This window comes from Sminthopsis crassicaudata, chromosome 2, assembly GCF_048593235.1.
Source record: "Sminthopsis crassicaudata isolate SCR6 chromosome 2, ASM4859323v1, whole genome shotgun sequence".
Lineage (NCBI taxonomy): Eukaryota > Metazoa > Chordata > Mammalia > Dasyuromorphia > Dasyuridae > Sminthopsis > Sminthopsis crassicaudata.
The window spans coordinates 575,334,539-575,347,723 of record NC_133618.1 but is presented as its reverse complement, the minus strand read 5'-3'; the positions used below and the strand labels follow the sequence as shown (position 1 = coordinate 575,347,723).

The 13,185-nt window shown below is 37.7% G+C and overlaps 1 protein-coding gene across 2 annotated transcripts in view; it reads left to right on the top strand.

Moving 5' to 3' along the window:
• Positions 1-13,185, top strand: part of PDE8A (phosphodiesterase 8A) — a 246,475-nt gene that overhangs the window by 32,412 nt on the left and 200,878 nt on the right. The window lies entirely within an intron of this gene.

Sequence of the window (13,185 nt, the reverse complement as noted above, 5' to 3'; positions counted from 1 at the left end):
TAGTGAGGGTCAAATGAGAGAATACATATGTAGTGCTTTATAAACTTTAAAATGTTATACAAAGTAAACTTCTGTTTTTTGTTGTTCTTCTTGTTCTTGTTCTCTTCCTCCTCTTTCTTTTCTTTCTCCTCTTTCTCTTCTTCCTCCTCCTCCTCCTTTCTTTCTTTCATTCTCCTCCTCTTTTTTATTCTCCTCCTCCTCCTCCTTCTTTCTTTCTTTTGTTCTCCTCCTCCTCTTTTTTATTCTCTTCCTCCTTTCTTTCTTTCGTTCTCCTCCTCCTCTTTTTTATTCTCCTCCTCCTCCTACTTCTTTCTTTCTTTCGTTCTCCTCCTCTTTTTTATTCTTCTCCTCCTCCTCCTTCTTTCTTTCTTTCGTTCTCCTCCTCCTCTTTTTTATTCTCTTCCTCCTTTCTTTCTTTCGTTCTCCTCCTCCTCTTTTTTATTCTCCTCCTCCTCCTTCTTTCTTTCTTTCGTTCTCCTCCTCCTCTTTTTTATTCTCCTCCTCCTCCTTCCTTCTTTTTTCGACTAGGACAAAAAAGAGTTTTTTGATTTACTCTGAATCAGAGAGAACATTAACTAGACAGAATACTTATTCCTGAACAATCCAGTTCACTATTGGTTTAATGTATACTTTTTTCCCCACTCAGTTAACCTTTGATATTTCAGTGGGAAGAAGGGAAAGAATAAGAAAAAATGGTGCCTACCTATGGCATGTGCTAAATGTTTTTTTTCCTTAAAACTATTACTTCATTTGATCTTCAAAACAACCCTGGGAGGGAGGTGCTGTTATTATTATCCCCATTTTGCAGACAAGGAAACTGAGACTGAGAGACTTTAAGTGATATGTCTAGCATCACACAGTAAGTATCTGAGGCTGGATTTGAACTCAATCCAGTCTAGCATTCTCTCTTCAGTATCATGTACCACTAACTGCCTTAGTGGATCTGTGATCTCATTGATGTGGGTGCTCCCCTTTACTCACTTGTACCTGGTTGTGATTTTGAGATTTAAGGTATAGTATAAAAATTATCATTCTGAGAGACAATGAGCTCTGCTACTAACTTAGGCTAGTCATAGTTGTGGGTAGAGAGATGATCATTTTGGTGCTTGAAAGTTCTGGTTGAAGTTTTAAACAAAACTTGGTTGTATTATCTTGGGCAAACTCCATGATCTTTTGGTGATCCATTCAACTCTTTAGAAGGATACTTTGAAAAGCCATTGCTTTGGAAGAGGGCATTTCCTTACCTGGTAATTTTCTATATCAATGAAATAATAAGTCAAAAAAGAAAAACCAAAAAAAAAAAAAAAAAAACCAAAACAAAACAAAACACTTGATACTATCTTCCTTGGGAGGCTACATAATATCCTGGATAGAGAGCAGGACTTGGGGTCAAGAAAATCTGGGTTCAATTGAAGTCTCTGACACATTAGCTTTGTGACTGTAGACAAGTCACCCCACCCACAGTCGTGAGTACCCGGGGTTACTTTTATATTACATGGCAGTTACTGATTTCTATTGGTGGCAGGAGCTTCTACACCAGGAATTGCCACCAATCATAAGACATCATTAATATAGACTAAAACCTCTCACAAACTCTCCCTACCTCACAGGGTTATGTGAAGAGAATGGTTTAAAAAAATTCCAAAAAACCTTTCATTGATATTCTTACTGTTATCAAAAAATTTCCCCATCACTTGCCTTAGGGCCCTTATTTCTAAAATGAGACCAGATGTAAGTTTCCTTTCAGTTCTAAACACTGAATAATCCTAGGTAAGTCTTAAGCCCCAAATCTCCTTCTCACAAGGTTATTAAAAATAGAATATTGACTAATATGTGTGGGATTACTTCTGTATACACATCTAGCCTGCCTAGAGGATGGGCTAGATGACCTCTCAGGGTCTCTTCTCTTAGTCTTATTTAATCCTCTGGACTCTTCACTAACATCCAAGGATCTGAAATGACGTTGCTAGCCTTGTTTAAACACAGAGCAAATTCCCAAAGTCACTGTAACCACAAGTTAGAGTTAAGCTAATGACATTTTTCATTTCCCTTCTTCCTCCTGACCCTTGGGCCATGTTCCTCCTAAAATTCAACAGTAAATAGTTCCTCTGATAATTAAATTCTGAAGTTCTTTGTTTATCTTCCCAAGGAAGAAATTAAGTGTAACCCTCGTGATTTTTTCCTTTACCTTTTGTTATTTTACTAATTTGTCCACAAGGGCTTTGTTCTGTTTTAAATGAAGATTCCTTTTATTGTGAAAAATAGGTATAATAAAAAATAGGTGAAGTCCTCACAATGTGATAGGTACACTTTTAGAGAAAATATAATTTGTACTGGATTGTTCTTTTAAATTTCAGTATATAGGGGGAAGAATATTGGACTAAGGATTCATGAGACCTGGGCTCTCTTAATCTGCTACCAACTTTAGTGTATCTCCTTGGGCAAGTCCTTTAACTGAGAGGGTATAAAGAAGACTAGACTTAGGAGACCATCCAATTCATGCTGTGATTTTTTTTCCTTTTCAATTGATTGGTAAGCCACAAGGCTTTGATCTTCCCCATTCAAGGGGCTTGAACTTACCATTATACCTTCTCTCATCTTTATTTTCAAACTTTTTTTATGTTGCCTGTCCATCCAGATCTCCCCTGTCCTTTAGAAAACAAAACAAAACAAAACAATTCCCATGAAATATACCTCTTCTTGCTCTGATATCCAGCTTATCTACTCTGATTGCCTTCACTTTTTCATCACCTCAGTTTCTTTCAATCTTGCTTCCACTTGACTGAAACTTTTTTCTTCTTATGTGGCTAAATCCCTCAGCATTTTCTCATCTTTTCTGTCACATTAGATGCTGTTGATTATCCCCATCCTCTGTATAATCTCACTTTCTTGGTCTTTCATGAGTCTGTTCTCCATTATCTTTTTCCTTCATGTCAGACTGCTCTTCAACCTGCCTGTTATGTATGGTTAGACACCAAAACTCTGGCCTGGACTATTACCTTCTCTTTCCCCATACTATGTCTTTCAGGAATGTCTTCCATTCCCATGACTTCAAGTCCCATCTCGATGCAGATGACTCCCTTTTCTAAATAACCAAAACTTCTCTTTCAGTCTTGAATCTCCCAACTGCCTGCTCAACACCTCCACCTGGATTTCCACTGGCATTTCAAACTCAACATATCCAAATTATAACTCATTTACTTTCCCCCTCAATTCACTAGTCCTACTACTTCCCTATTTCTCTTGAGGATGGCTCTGTTTTGCTAGTCACTAGGCTCACAATGTAGGAGTCATCCTCAGTTCATTATTCTTCTCCTAATCAACTACTATTGAGTTAATTTCTCCTCTTTAATATTTCTCTCATCTATGCCTTCCTTTCTTATTTATACCATGTCATGACATTCCATTTCCTCTCTGTCGTGCCCTGTTCAAGGGATTCTTTCCTTCCATACTTCTGCCTTTTGGAAACTTTAGGTCTCTTCAATGTGTAATTCAAATGCCAACTTCTTCAAGAGGCTTTTTTTGATCCCTTAGTTGCTAGTGTCCTAAACTCTGTGATTTTATATATGTATGTGTATATATATGTGTATGTGTGTATAATATTATATATATGTATGTGTGTATATACACATACACATCTATATACATATAAAATTTATTTATCTATGAACATGTTGCATTGTCAAAAGTATAAATTTCTTGAGAGTAGAGTCTCTATCAGTATTGTCTTTGTATTCTATAATATCCCTGATTGTTCTGTTCCATATATTGCCACTAGATCCAGATGGCTCTGGAGGGGAAAGTGAGGTAGGTGGCCTTGTCCAGCCCTCCATCCCGTAAATCCAACCCTCTTGCATGTCATGGCATCTTTTCTCTGATGCCATGTTGCTCTTTGAGAACAAAATACAAACAACAACAATAATTACCCCTGGTTCTTTCCCTTTAGACAAATTTAAGTAAAATCTGGATAAACATTTGGTGGAGATATTGTAGAAAGGATTCTCAAATAGAGGTTGCTTTAGATAGTTTCTGAGGTTCTTTCCAAATCTTGAGATTCCATGATTCTGTGATCTAGTGACATAGCTGGATAATCATTGCTTTGATAAGTACTGCAGAACAACATGCCATCAGCCTTGTCCTGTGGATGTACCATGTAATAGAAGCAACAAATACCAGTGGAATAAAAGTGGTCCCACTTAATGTGAAGGGGAGAAGAAGAGGTCCAATGGGAGCCTCAGCACCAGCAATGGGTGTTAGAGTTTTGTAACCTTTAGCAGATATTCTCAAGAGAATAGGAAAGGACTTCAAATACACTATCAAGTACACAGCTATTATAAACCTTCTATCAGGGTCATCATTGACAAGCCTTTTGGTATATTCTGTCCCTAAGACCTCAGGCAGTTTTCAGAACAGCCCAGTGCAGAAAACTTTCCTAAGGATACACACAACACAGGGGAATACAAACACAGACACACAGGGAAACCACCTAGGTAACCAGACTCCCCAGAGCTGTGCTGTTTTGCCACAAATAATTATGATTTGGCTCTCATACACAACATCCTGTCAACACACTTAGCTCTATGGCCACAGGATAAGGAATAGTTTAGGGGAAATAAGCCCAGAGGCCTGAGTTCTCCCTACTGTACAGCTCAGGGCAGCCTCAGGGTGGAAATGGAGCTGATGTCCTTATTAGGTTTATTGGCAACAGCTGCTGCCTTCCTGCTCCCACAGTCCCTTTGCCCTCTCTTCCTGCTTGTTGTAACAGTGGGGATCGTATACTACCCAGGGGCTAGAATAAAAACTGATTACTGGTAGGTAGGGAGATATTATGGGCAGAGTACCATGCTGAGACGCAGCTGTCTTCACTCTTGTTATAAACAAGGAGTTGGGAGTCTTCATTCTTTACCTCTTTCTTTCCCCCCTTTTTTTCTTCCATAGAGCCCAGTCATTATCATCTCATTGTCTTCTCTTCTTTTTCCTCCTTCTCTTCTTCTCCTTTACTTTCTCTTCCTCCTCTTCTCCTCCTTCATTTTCTCTTCCTCTTCCTCTTCTCCTCCTCCTTTACTTTCTCTTCCCCCTCTTTTTTCCTTCCCTTTCTCCTCCTTTTCTTCTTCCTCCTTCCTCCTTTTTCTTCTCCCTCCTCCTCACAACAAAAGCTTATAACTCTGGAATGCTCCAATGTTTGTGAAACACTGCTCACAACAACATCATGAAATGAGAAGTCCTTTTTCTTTTCTTTTCTTTTCCTTTCTTTCTTTCTTTCTTTCTTTTTTTTTTCTTTTTTTTTTTTTTTTTGTTTACAGAAGGGAAAACAGGCTGAGGGAGGTTAAGTGATCAACAGTCACGCATCTAGAAAGTATCTGAACCAGAATTCAGCCCCAGGTCTAATGACACCTTTATCCATTATGTGATATTACTTTCACAGAAAACGTGTATTATAATTTTTGTCTACATCACAAGTAAATGGTACTCTCATACTGGTACAAGGATATTTGGTTAGGAAGTTATTACTGTTAGCCACCTGACACTGGCTATATGGGATCATCTTTAAATCATATGGGCTCTGACTTTTCGGAAGTAGAAATGAGATAATAGAGGTAGAAACTAATTTGGTTAAAAAAAGATAATGTGCAATACAATCTCTTGAATTATATCTCACTTTCCTAGCATTCCTAAGAAAAGGTAGGCTCTGATTAAATGCTGAAAGTGTTAAAACATTTTTATTTCAACTTTTTTTTCATGGAAATCCTCCTGGAATTTCTAATGTTTCCCAAAACCATCGCCTTGGATTACTGGCAGGGAGGAAGAATATGGGACTCCAGAATGGAGTTATGTAGATGACAAATAAAACTGTAGGTATGTCAGAGATGTTAAACACTAGTCCCTCTGCAGCCTCAACATTCCTGGGCACAGTCTGAATCAGATGAAAATGTATTAACAAAATTATTTTAAAATACAACAGAACACAGATGATGTTAATATGTGGTTTTCTAATTCAGTCCCTGTGGTCAGCAGGCACTTTAGAAGCCCCACTGCTATTTGAGTTTGATACTAGTGCTGTAAAAATAAACAAGATTATGTTCTGGGCACACACCAGGGAAGCGTGTTTGGGCTGAAGGAGGATTTCTGTCACTGAGAGTAGCATGAGCTGGGCATGGGAAAAAGTGGAAAAAGAGCTTCAGGCAGAGAGTCCTCTCTATGGGAATAGAGACTGGGGTGAGGGAGCAGTTTGCTTAGGGCAGCCCAACAGATGGTTTTTGCTCAGGACAGGGAAACAGAGGAGCATGGGACTTCTGCGGGCAAAGCAGAGGAAGCTGTTATGACCCTAGGATTTGAAGAACTATTTAATTTAGGATCAGAGGATTTAGAGCTAGAAGAGACGTCAGAAGTCATCCAATCCTGTTTTAGAGATGAGGGAACTGAGGCCCCCCAAAGCAAAATAACCCACTCAATGTCACACAGTAATAAAAATAAAGAGCTGAGATTAGAATGCAGGCCCTCAATTCCAAGGGACTCTTGGGATAAGCAGATTGAATCACATGTGATTGTAATTTACCCCAATGGGTAAATTTAGGATTCTATCATTCTTTCACACTATAGGAAAACAGTTGGGTATTTAAAATATACAGTAACTATATTGTTGTATTATGGGTCACAGGATAGAAGAGAAATGATAGCAGGGTATGCTGATAAATAAAAACATATAACACTTTATTTTCAATTTAAAAAATTTTTATTTACATTATTATAATTTTCCCACCATTTTTACATATAAGGAAACTGAGGCAGCAGAAACTAAATAATTTGCTTAGAGACACATAGCCAGTATCTGTGGCAAGATCTTAACTCTGGGTTTCCTGACTTCCAAGTCCCTTGGTCTATCTATTATACCACCTAGTTGCTTTAGGCATTTATTAGCCTTACTGTGAGATAATGCAAATATGATCATTCTCTTATAGATGGTCAAACTTAGAATCAAGGTGTTATGTAATTTACCTGGCTCTACAGAACTATTAAGTGTATGGATTGAAACGTGCACTTAGATTTTGCAACTCCAATCTGGTTTTACTGCTTAGAAGGGTATAAGGAAAATCCTGTAAGTCTCAGGAGTGCCATCTTTGAAGAAGTCATTCCCCAGGGTGGCAGCAGGGAAAAGTTGCTAGAAAGCAGCAGCAGGAAGTAGCCTAGAGAGAATTCTGCCTGGGAGTTATACCGCAGCCACCAGGTTATAATAATTATATACTTCCCTGACTTAGTAAACAAGGGTTATCCTGGGGACACAATTTGATCTTTTCCAATTACTCAGCATCATCACTATGGATGTCAGTGATCATAGAGGTACAGTGAGATCCACTGATACTTCAGGGGACTATTGGATGTCTCTTAATGTGGCAAAGTGATGCCCTTGTGGCCACAGACTATGTAGGACTTCCTTGTTAGTAAATCTGAGTTTTCTTTTGGCTATCTTTATACTCTTGCCTATCACATCTCATGGCTCTGTCCTTCCTTCTTTAGTGCACTCCCCTCCCCACCCTTTGCCATCTTTCATTTATTCTTCTATTGCTGTTCATATCTGGAAAGTAAGAGATACCAGACAATTGATTTCTGGCCAAAGGAAGCAGGGCATTGAAGTGGGTGGAACACTGGGCTTGGAGTCAGAAAACCTGTTGATTGAGCAACACTTACTAGGCAAGCCACTTATTCCAACTACTAACATCTATCAGACTTAATTATTGCTTGTTTAATTGTACTGAATTGAGTACCTCTGTGAACCTCAGTTTTGTCACCTGCAAAATGGAAATAAGAATATTGGTGTTCTCTACCTCATGGGGTTCTTATGAGTAAAAGCAACCTCAGCCATTTACTAGCCGTGTTTTTCTGGGCAGGTCACTTAACCCTGCTTGCCTCAGTTTCCTTATCTGTAAAATGAACTAGAGACAGAAATGGCAAACTACTAAGAAACTATTAGTTTCTTTGCCAAGGAAACCCCAAATGGGGTGACAAAGAGTTGGACATGACTGAACAACAATAATAATACACAGTTATAAGTTATTTATTGTAATTTATTTCCATCTCTGTTATATAACATTATTGCCCTTGGGCACTGCTCACTCATAGTTCCTTAATTTAAAATTTTTTTTTTGAGGAAGACAGACAGCAAGACATGGGTTTAAAAACAGATCCTTACAAGCTGCATGATCCTATAAAAGACATTTTGCCCTTCTAGGCTCTACTTTCCTAATATGTAAAATGGGGGTTGAACTACATGGGTTTATAAAATTTATTATCTCATGACCATCTCTATCTTTGACATATACTTTTTTTTTTAGCTGGTATGTTGAGTGGGGATGGGTGCAGTAAACTGGGCCCAAACACCACATGGGTCAATTCATTGTTCCAACTTCAACATAAAGTGAAGATGAAATGAAGAAATTTACCTCTCACCAACTTCTCTTTTTCTATCACACACATAAGTTCTCATTTCATTGGCCTTGATATAAAATGTCTCTCTTGTTCCCTTTGCCACTTCTGATTCCTTTCAGCTGTGAGTGGAACTTGGTATACACTTATGTAGTATGTTTTCAAAATTTTATTCAGTTTCATATTTTAATCAGGATTGACTAGTTAACTATTACATACTATATTCATTTGTTTGTTTGTCTTTCCTCTCCATTAGAATGCAAATTCTTTCATGAAGAGACAGCTTTGTGTCTTTTTATACTTCTTTGTTCATAATAGGCATTTAAACAGTCAATAAGCATTTAAAAATATATAATAAATAGCAAGTATTGTGCTAAGAATATTAAGACATAGTTCCTGCCTTCAATAATCTTACATTCTAATGGAAGAGCTAACATTAAAAATGTAAGTATAGTGCTCTCACTCTCTAAATATACATAGATGTAAATATCTACAAAATGAATGCAAGATTGTTATGGGAAGTGATGGCATTGAAGTGAGGAGGAAACAAAGAGGATACAGAGAAGACAAAGATACTGAGATGGGAGATGGGGTACTGTGTGTGAGAAACAATAAATAGACCAGTGTCACTAGATGTTTATTGAAATGGATGAACCATAAAGTATTACAATGATTTCTTGTGCTCCTCAGCTACTTTAGTCTTTAAAATAAATTATACTAAAATGTTCAAAATGACTGTTTCCCATCTCACCCCAACTCCTATTTTTCATTAAACTAGCAAGCAACTTGTTTTTAGAAGGGAAAAATAAGGGTGAGCTATATAAATCTATTCAAAAGGCATCTGGAAGACTAGTAAGCAGTGGCCTTTGATCTCATTTTCTGGGAGGGATCAAGGGCACAAGATGAAAACTTTTACAACGAGGGAGAGTACAGGTTCAAGTGCCAGGATTTCCCAGAATATTAAGAGAACCTTCTCATTATGGGAATTATGGAAAATGTCCTTCAGCAATTTCTTAACCCCTCAAGTTCTTAAAATAGCTCCATTGATGACATTTAGTGCCTGTAGGAATGTTTCAGTATTTAGAAGCAGAGTGAGATTTTGATTGGCTCTTATGGATGTCTGTGGTTTGGTGAGTGTTCCTTGACTACTAAACTGCAAAACTTAAAAAAATGTTAAATTAGTAAAGTTTACCTACTTTGGTAAGAAGAATAATAGTCAATTATAGTTATGTAGGTTATAATAGCTTTCCAAGAATTTTTTTCATGGATATTATTGCACCCCATGAGGAAGATAAGATTCCTATTTTACAGATGAAAAAACTGAAGCTCAGAGAAATTAAACTTGCTATATAGGCTACTTCACTAGTTAGTTGGGCACAAAGTTTTATGATGTTCCCAAAGATAGGAATAACACTGAAGTTCAAATGCTGCCTCTTTATGTAATTACCACTGTGACTTTGGACAAAACAGCATGTCTGGATCTCAGGTTTTTTTTTCCTGTAGAATAAGAAAGTTGAACTAGATGCCCTCTGAGGTCCCTTCTAGCGCCTCCTTTGATGCTGCTGTATGGAGAATACCATGTTAGCTTCTAAGGGAGATACAACAATTAGTTAAGAGAGAATGTCAGTGACACTATTAATGTCAGAGAACTTACAGTCCGGTGTCAGGAATGACAACTTCATTTAGTTCAATACATGAATGATACATAATTTCCTTGGGGTAAGTTGCCCACAGTTCCTTGACTCTGCTCATTGGGGTTAGAATAATTTCGTTCTTTGCCTCTTGTATCTCTAGTGCTAAGCACAGTGTCTAACACATGACTGGCCCTTAATCAGTGAGGGCTTGTTGGTTGATTCATAGATCAGGGTTTGTGAATTGCTTTGACCTAATGTTTTAAACTTGAGGCCTGAGGATGGAGCTGGAGGTAGATCTTCCTAGACTTAGCTAGCTTGCTCCTTGGACAGCAGATCCTGATTTATTGCTAGACCTATATTTGTCAACTTTCCAGCGTTGTGGGATCTGTTAGGTCCTGCTCTCTACAGGAGTAGCCTTGGAGAACTCAGGCCTGCCGTCTTGCTGGGGGAGGCACTGGAGGAGGACTTCACTGGAGGTACACAGATAGATAGCTATTATTTGGAATTAGAAAGGTGACAACTTAAGTGCATTTTGAAGACTCAGGGAAAGGGTTGGAAGCGAAGGAAGGGTCGTTACTGACTCCTGGGACCAGGGAGGACTTCATGGAGAAGAAAGCATTTGACTTAAGCTTTAGAAGAAAGATAAGAATTCAAGAAGCAAAGATGATAATTATTAATAGCAGTGATAATAATAACTAACATTTATGTAGCTTTGAGATTTGCAGGACACTTTGTACAACAACAATAATAATAAAGATGTAGAGAGCTGGCTCTGGTTCTTGTATATACAGGCTTTGAGACCCAATCAAATCATTTACCTTTCAGTGTTCTAGATGGGTGACTCATTAAAACTATAAATCACAAAGTATAAATCTATATTAGGAGAAGGAATTTGCTCATCTGTGAGTCTTGTATACTAATAAAATTACAAGCTCAATCTCTATCCAGTCCTAAAGATGGCTAACATTAATAAAACCCATTAAAGACTATACAGTACTTTGCCTTTGTATTATTTTTAGATGTTATCCCCATTTTACAGATGAGGAAATTGGGTGCTAAATAACTTCCCCAGGATCACATAAACGCAGGACTTCCTCAGTGCCAAGGCTGGCACTCTACCTATTATGGCACTGAGCTGCTTCTAAGATGAGAAGGAAGAACTGGGGTGGGGAACAGGATGAATAAAACCAAAGAGGCAATGAGTTTGGGGTGCATACAGGAGATGCAGTGTAGACCATTTGGAAGGCAACCCTGAAATATGACTGTAAAATTAAAGAGACACCAAGTTGTAGAAGGCTTTGAATGCTTAACAGTAATATTTGACTTTAATTTCTTCTATAGACACTAGGGTGCCATGGCAGCTTTATTTTTCCAAGTTTCAAATTCCAGGTCCTTTCTAATAAACGCACTATATGTTCTCTTCTGGTGAGTAGATTTCTGTCTTTTATTCCCAGTTTCCATGTACCTGGCCTTTAACTCCCAGTTACCTTGTAAAGACCAAGTTTTGTTTTTTTAATTTGCAATTTCATATTAGATTTTAAGTCCAAATCAAATGAGCTTCTCTGTGAGACTAGGTGTTTGATGGCATACTTTTATGCTTGAAAATAGCTATTGTGAAGCCTTTTAATCTTACAAAAATACCTCAGAGGCACATAAAAACGGAAAGATTTAAAGTAATAGTTAGTGTTGGGAACTCCAAAGTAAGAAAAATGTGCTGGATTTTTCAGGATAGTGTAAGAATAATTTTCATAGGAGAGTTCAAGATTAAGTTAATGCCTCTTGCTTATGAGTTAGTTACATGAGATTCTAAGAATGAAAAATCAGAGAACCCCTGGCAAAAGCAGGGAAAAATGTAAGTTTCATTCATTATCTTTAAGCCATTTGTGCAGTTGAAGACTATTTTGGGAGAAATGACATTAAACTAACATGCTGCTTCTTATAGCTCTTTCACATTTGGACTTCCTAAAAGACTTGGTTCACTTCTCTGTTAAAGATTAAAATTCTGTTGCAGAAGGGGTGAGTTTCACCAGAATCTTCCTTTTCTCTTGGACCTATTTTTCAGATTTTCCTTCTTTCTTATGTTTTTGCTTTTTCTTCCAAACAAAACCAATGCTTCTTGGCAGAATGTTGCCTCTCAAATTTTTTCCACTATAAATGCCCTCTTGTTCTCAACTTGCCTTCTTTGCTAGTTCCATTCTCTTTCCTTCTAATCTACATTTTAAGAGGCATATTATAAGGTAAGATGAATAAATATTCAAGAATGTTTTAATTCTGAGGGATTCATTCGAGATCAAGAGAAGTGAGGTGCCTATCAAAGATTTTTAATCTTCTTGGCTCTTTTAACAGGTAGGGATGAAGTGATATTGCTCAGGCAATCTCAAGAATGTTCAGAACATGATTTTCTTCTATTAGCTTATCCCATTCAAAATGCTTTGAAGGTTTAATAAGAACAATTGGTAAAGTACAAACGTATTGTCCAAATTAGGGCTTAGATTTGGACATCAAGTGATTGGACTAAAATTGGGAGTCAGGTGCACCAAAAGGATAGTGTGTAAACTTAGGGTCTAAGTCAGAGGTTCTTAACTTGGAGTCCACAAACTTGTTTTTGAAAATGTTTTGGGTATTTCAGTATACTTTGTTTCCTTAATCATCCTATGCATTTTTGTGCATTTAAAAATATTCTGAAAAGCACTCCATAGACATCATGAAATTTACAAAGGGGTCTATGATACACAAAATTAGGAGCCTTTTAATCTATGGATCAACAGGCAGGCAGAACTGAGATGAGGACATCATTTAGGGGGAAGCTAGAATAGGTGGATTGCAAATACTATGAGGAGAGATTTGAGTTTAAGAGCTGATATGTTAGTCCAGGCTAAGTCAAGGAAATTTACTGAACTTTTGCTCGAGGAACCTGAGGATGATTTAAACAAGAACATAATTGGCAGAGGGTCAAAGAACTATATGAATTCAGATGGTCCAAACAGGCAAGTGAATCATTGTCAGAGAGAGGTGTCACCAGATATTACCTATACACAGGCACCTGACTTCTGTGGGGATGGGCCAGGGACAAAGATGGGGACCTGGCAACTGCAAGATCTCCCCTTAGCATCAGGCTTCTGGGGTTGCT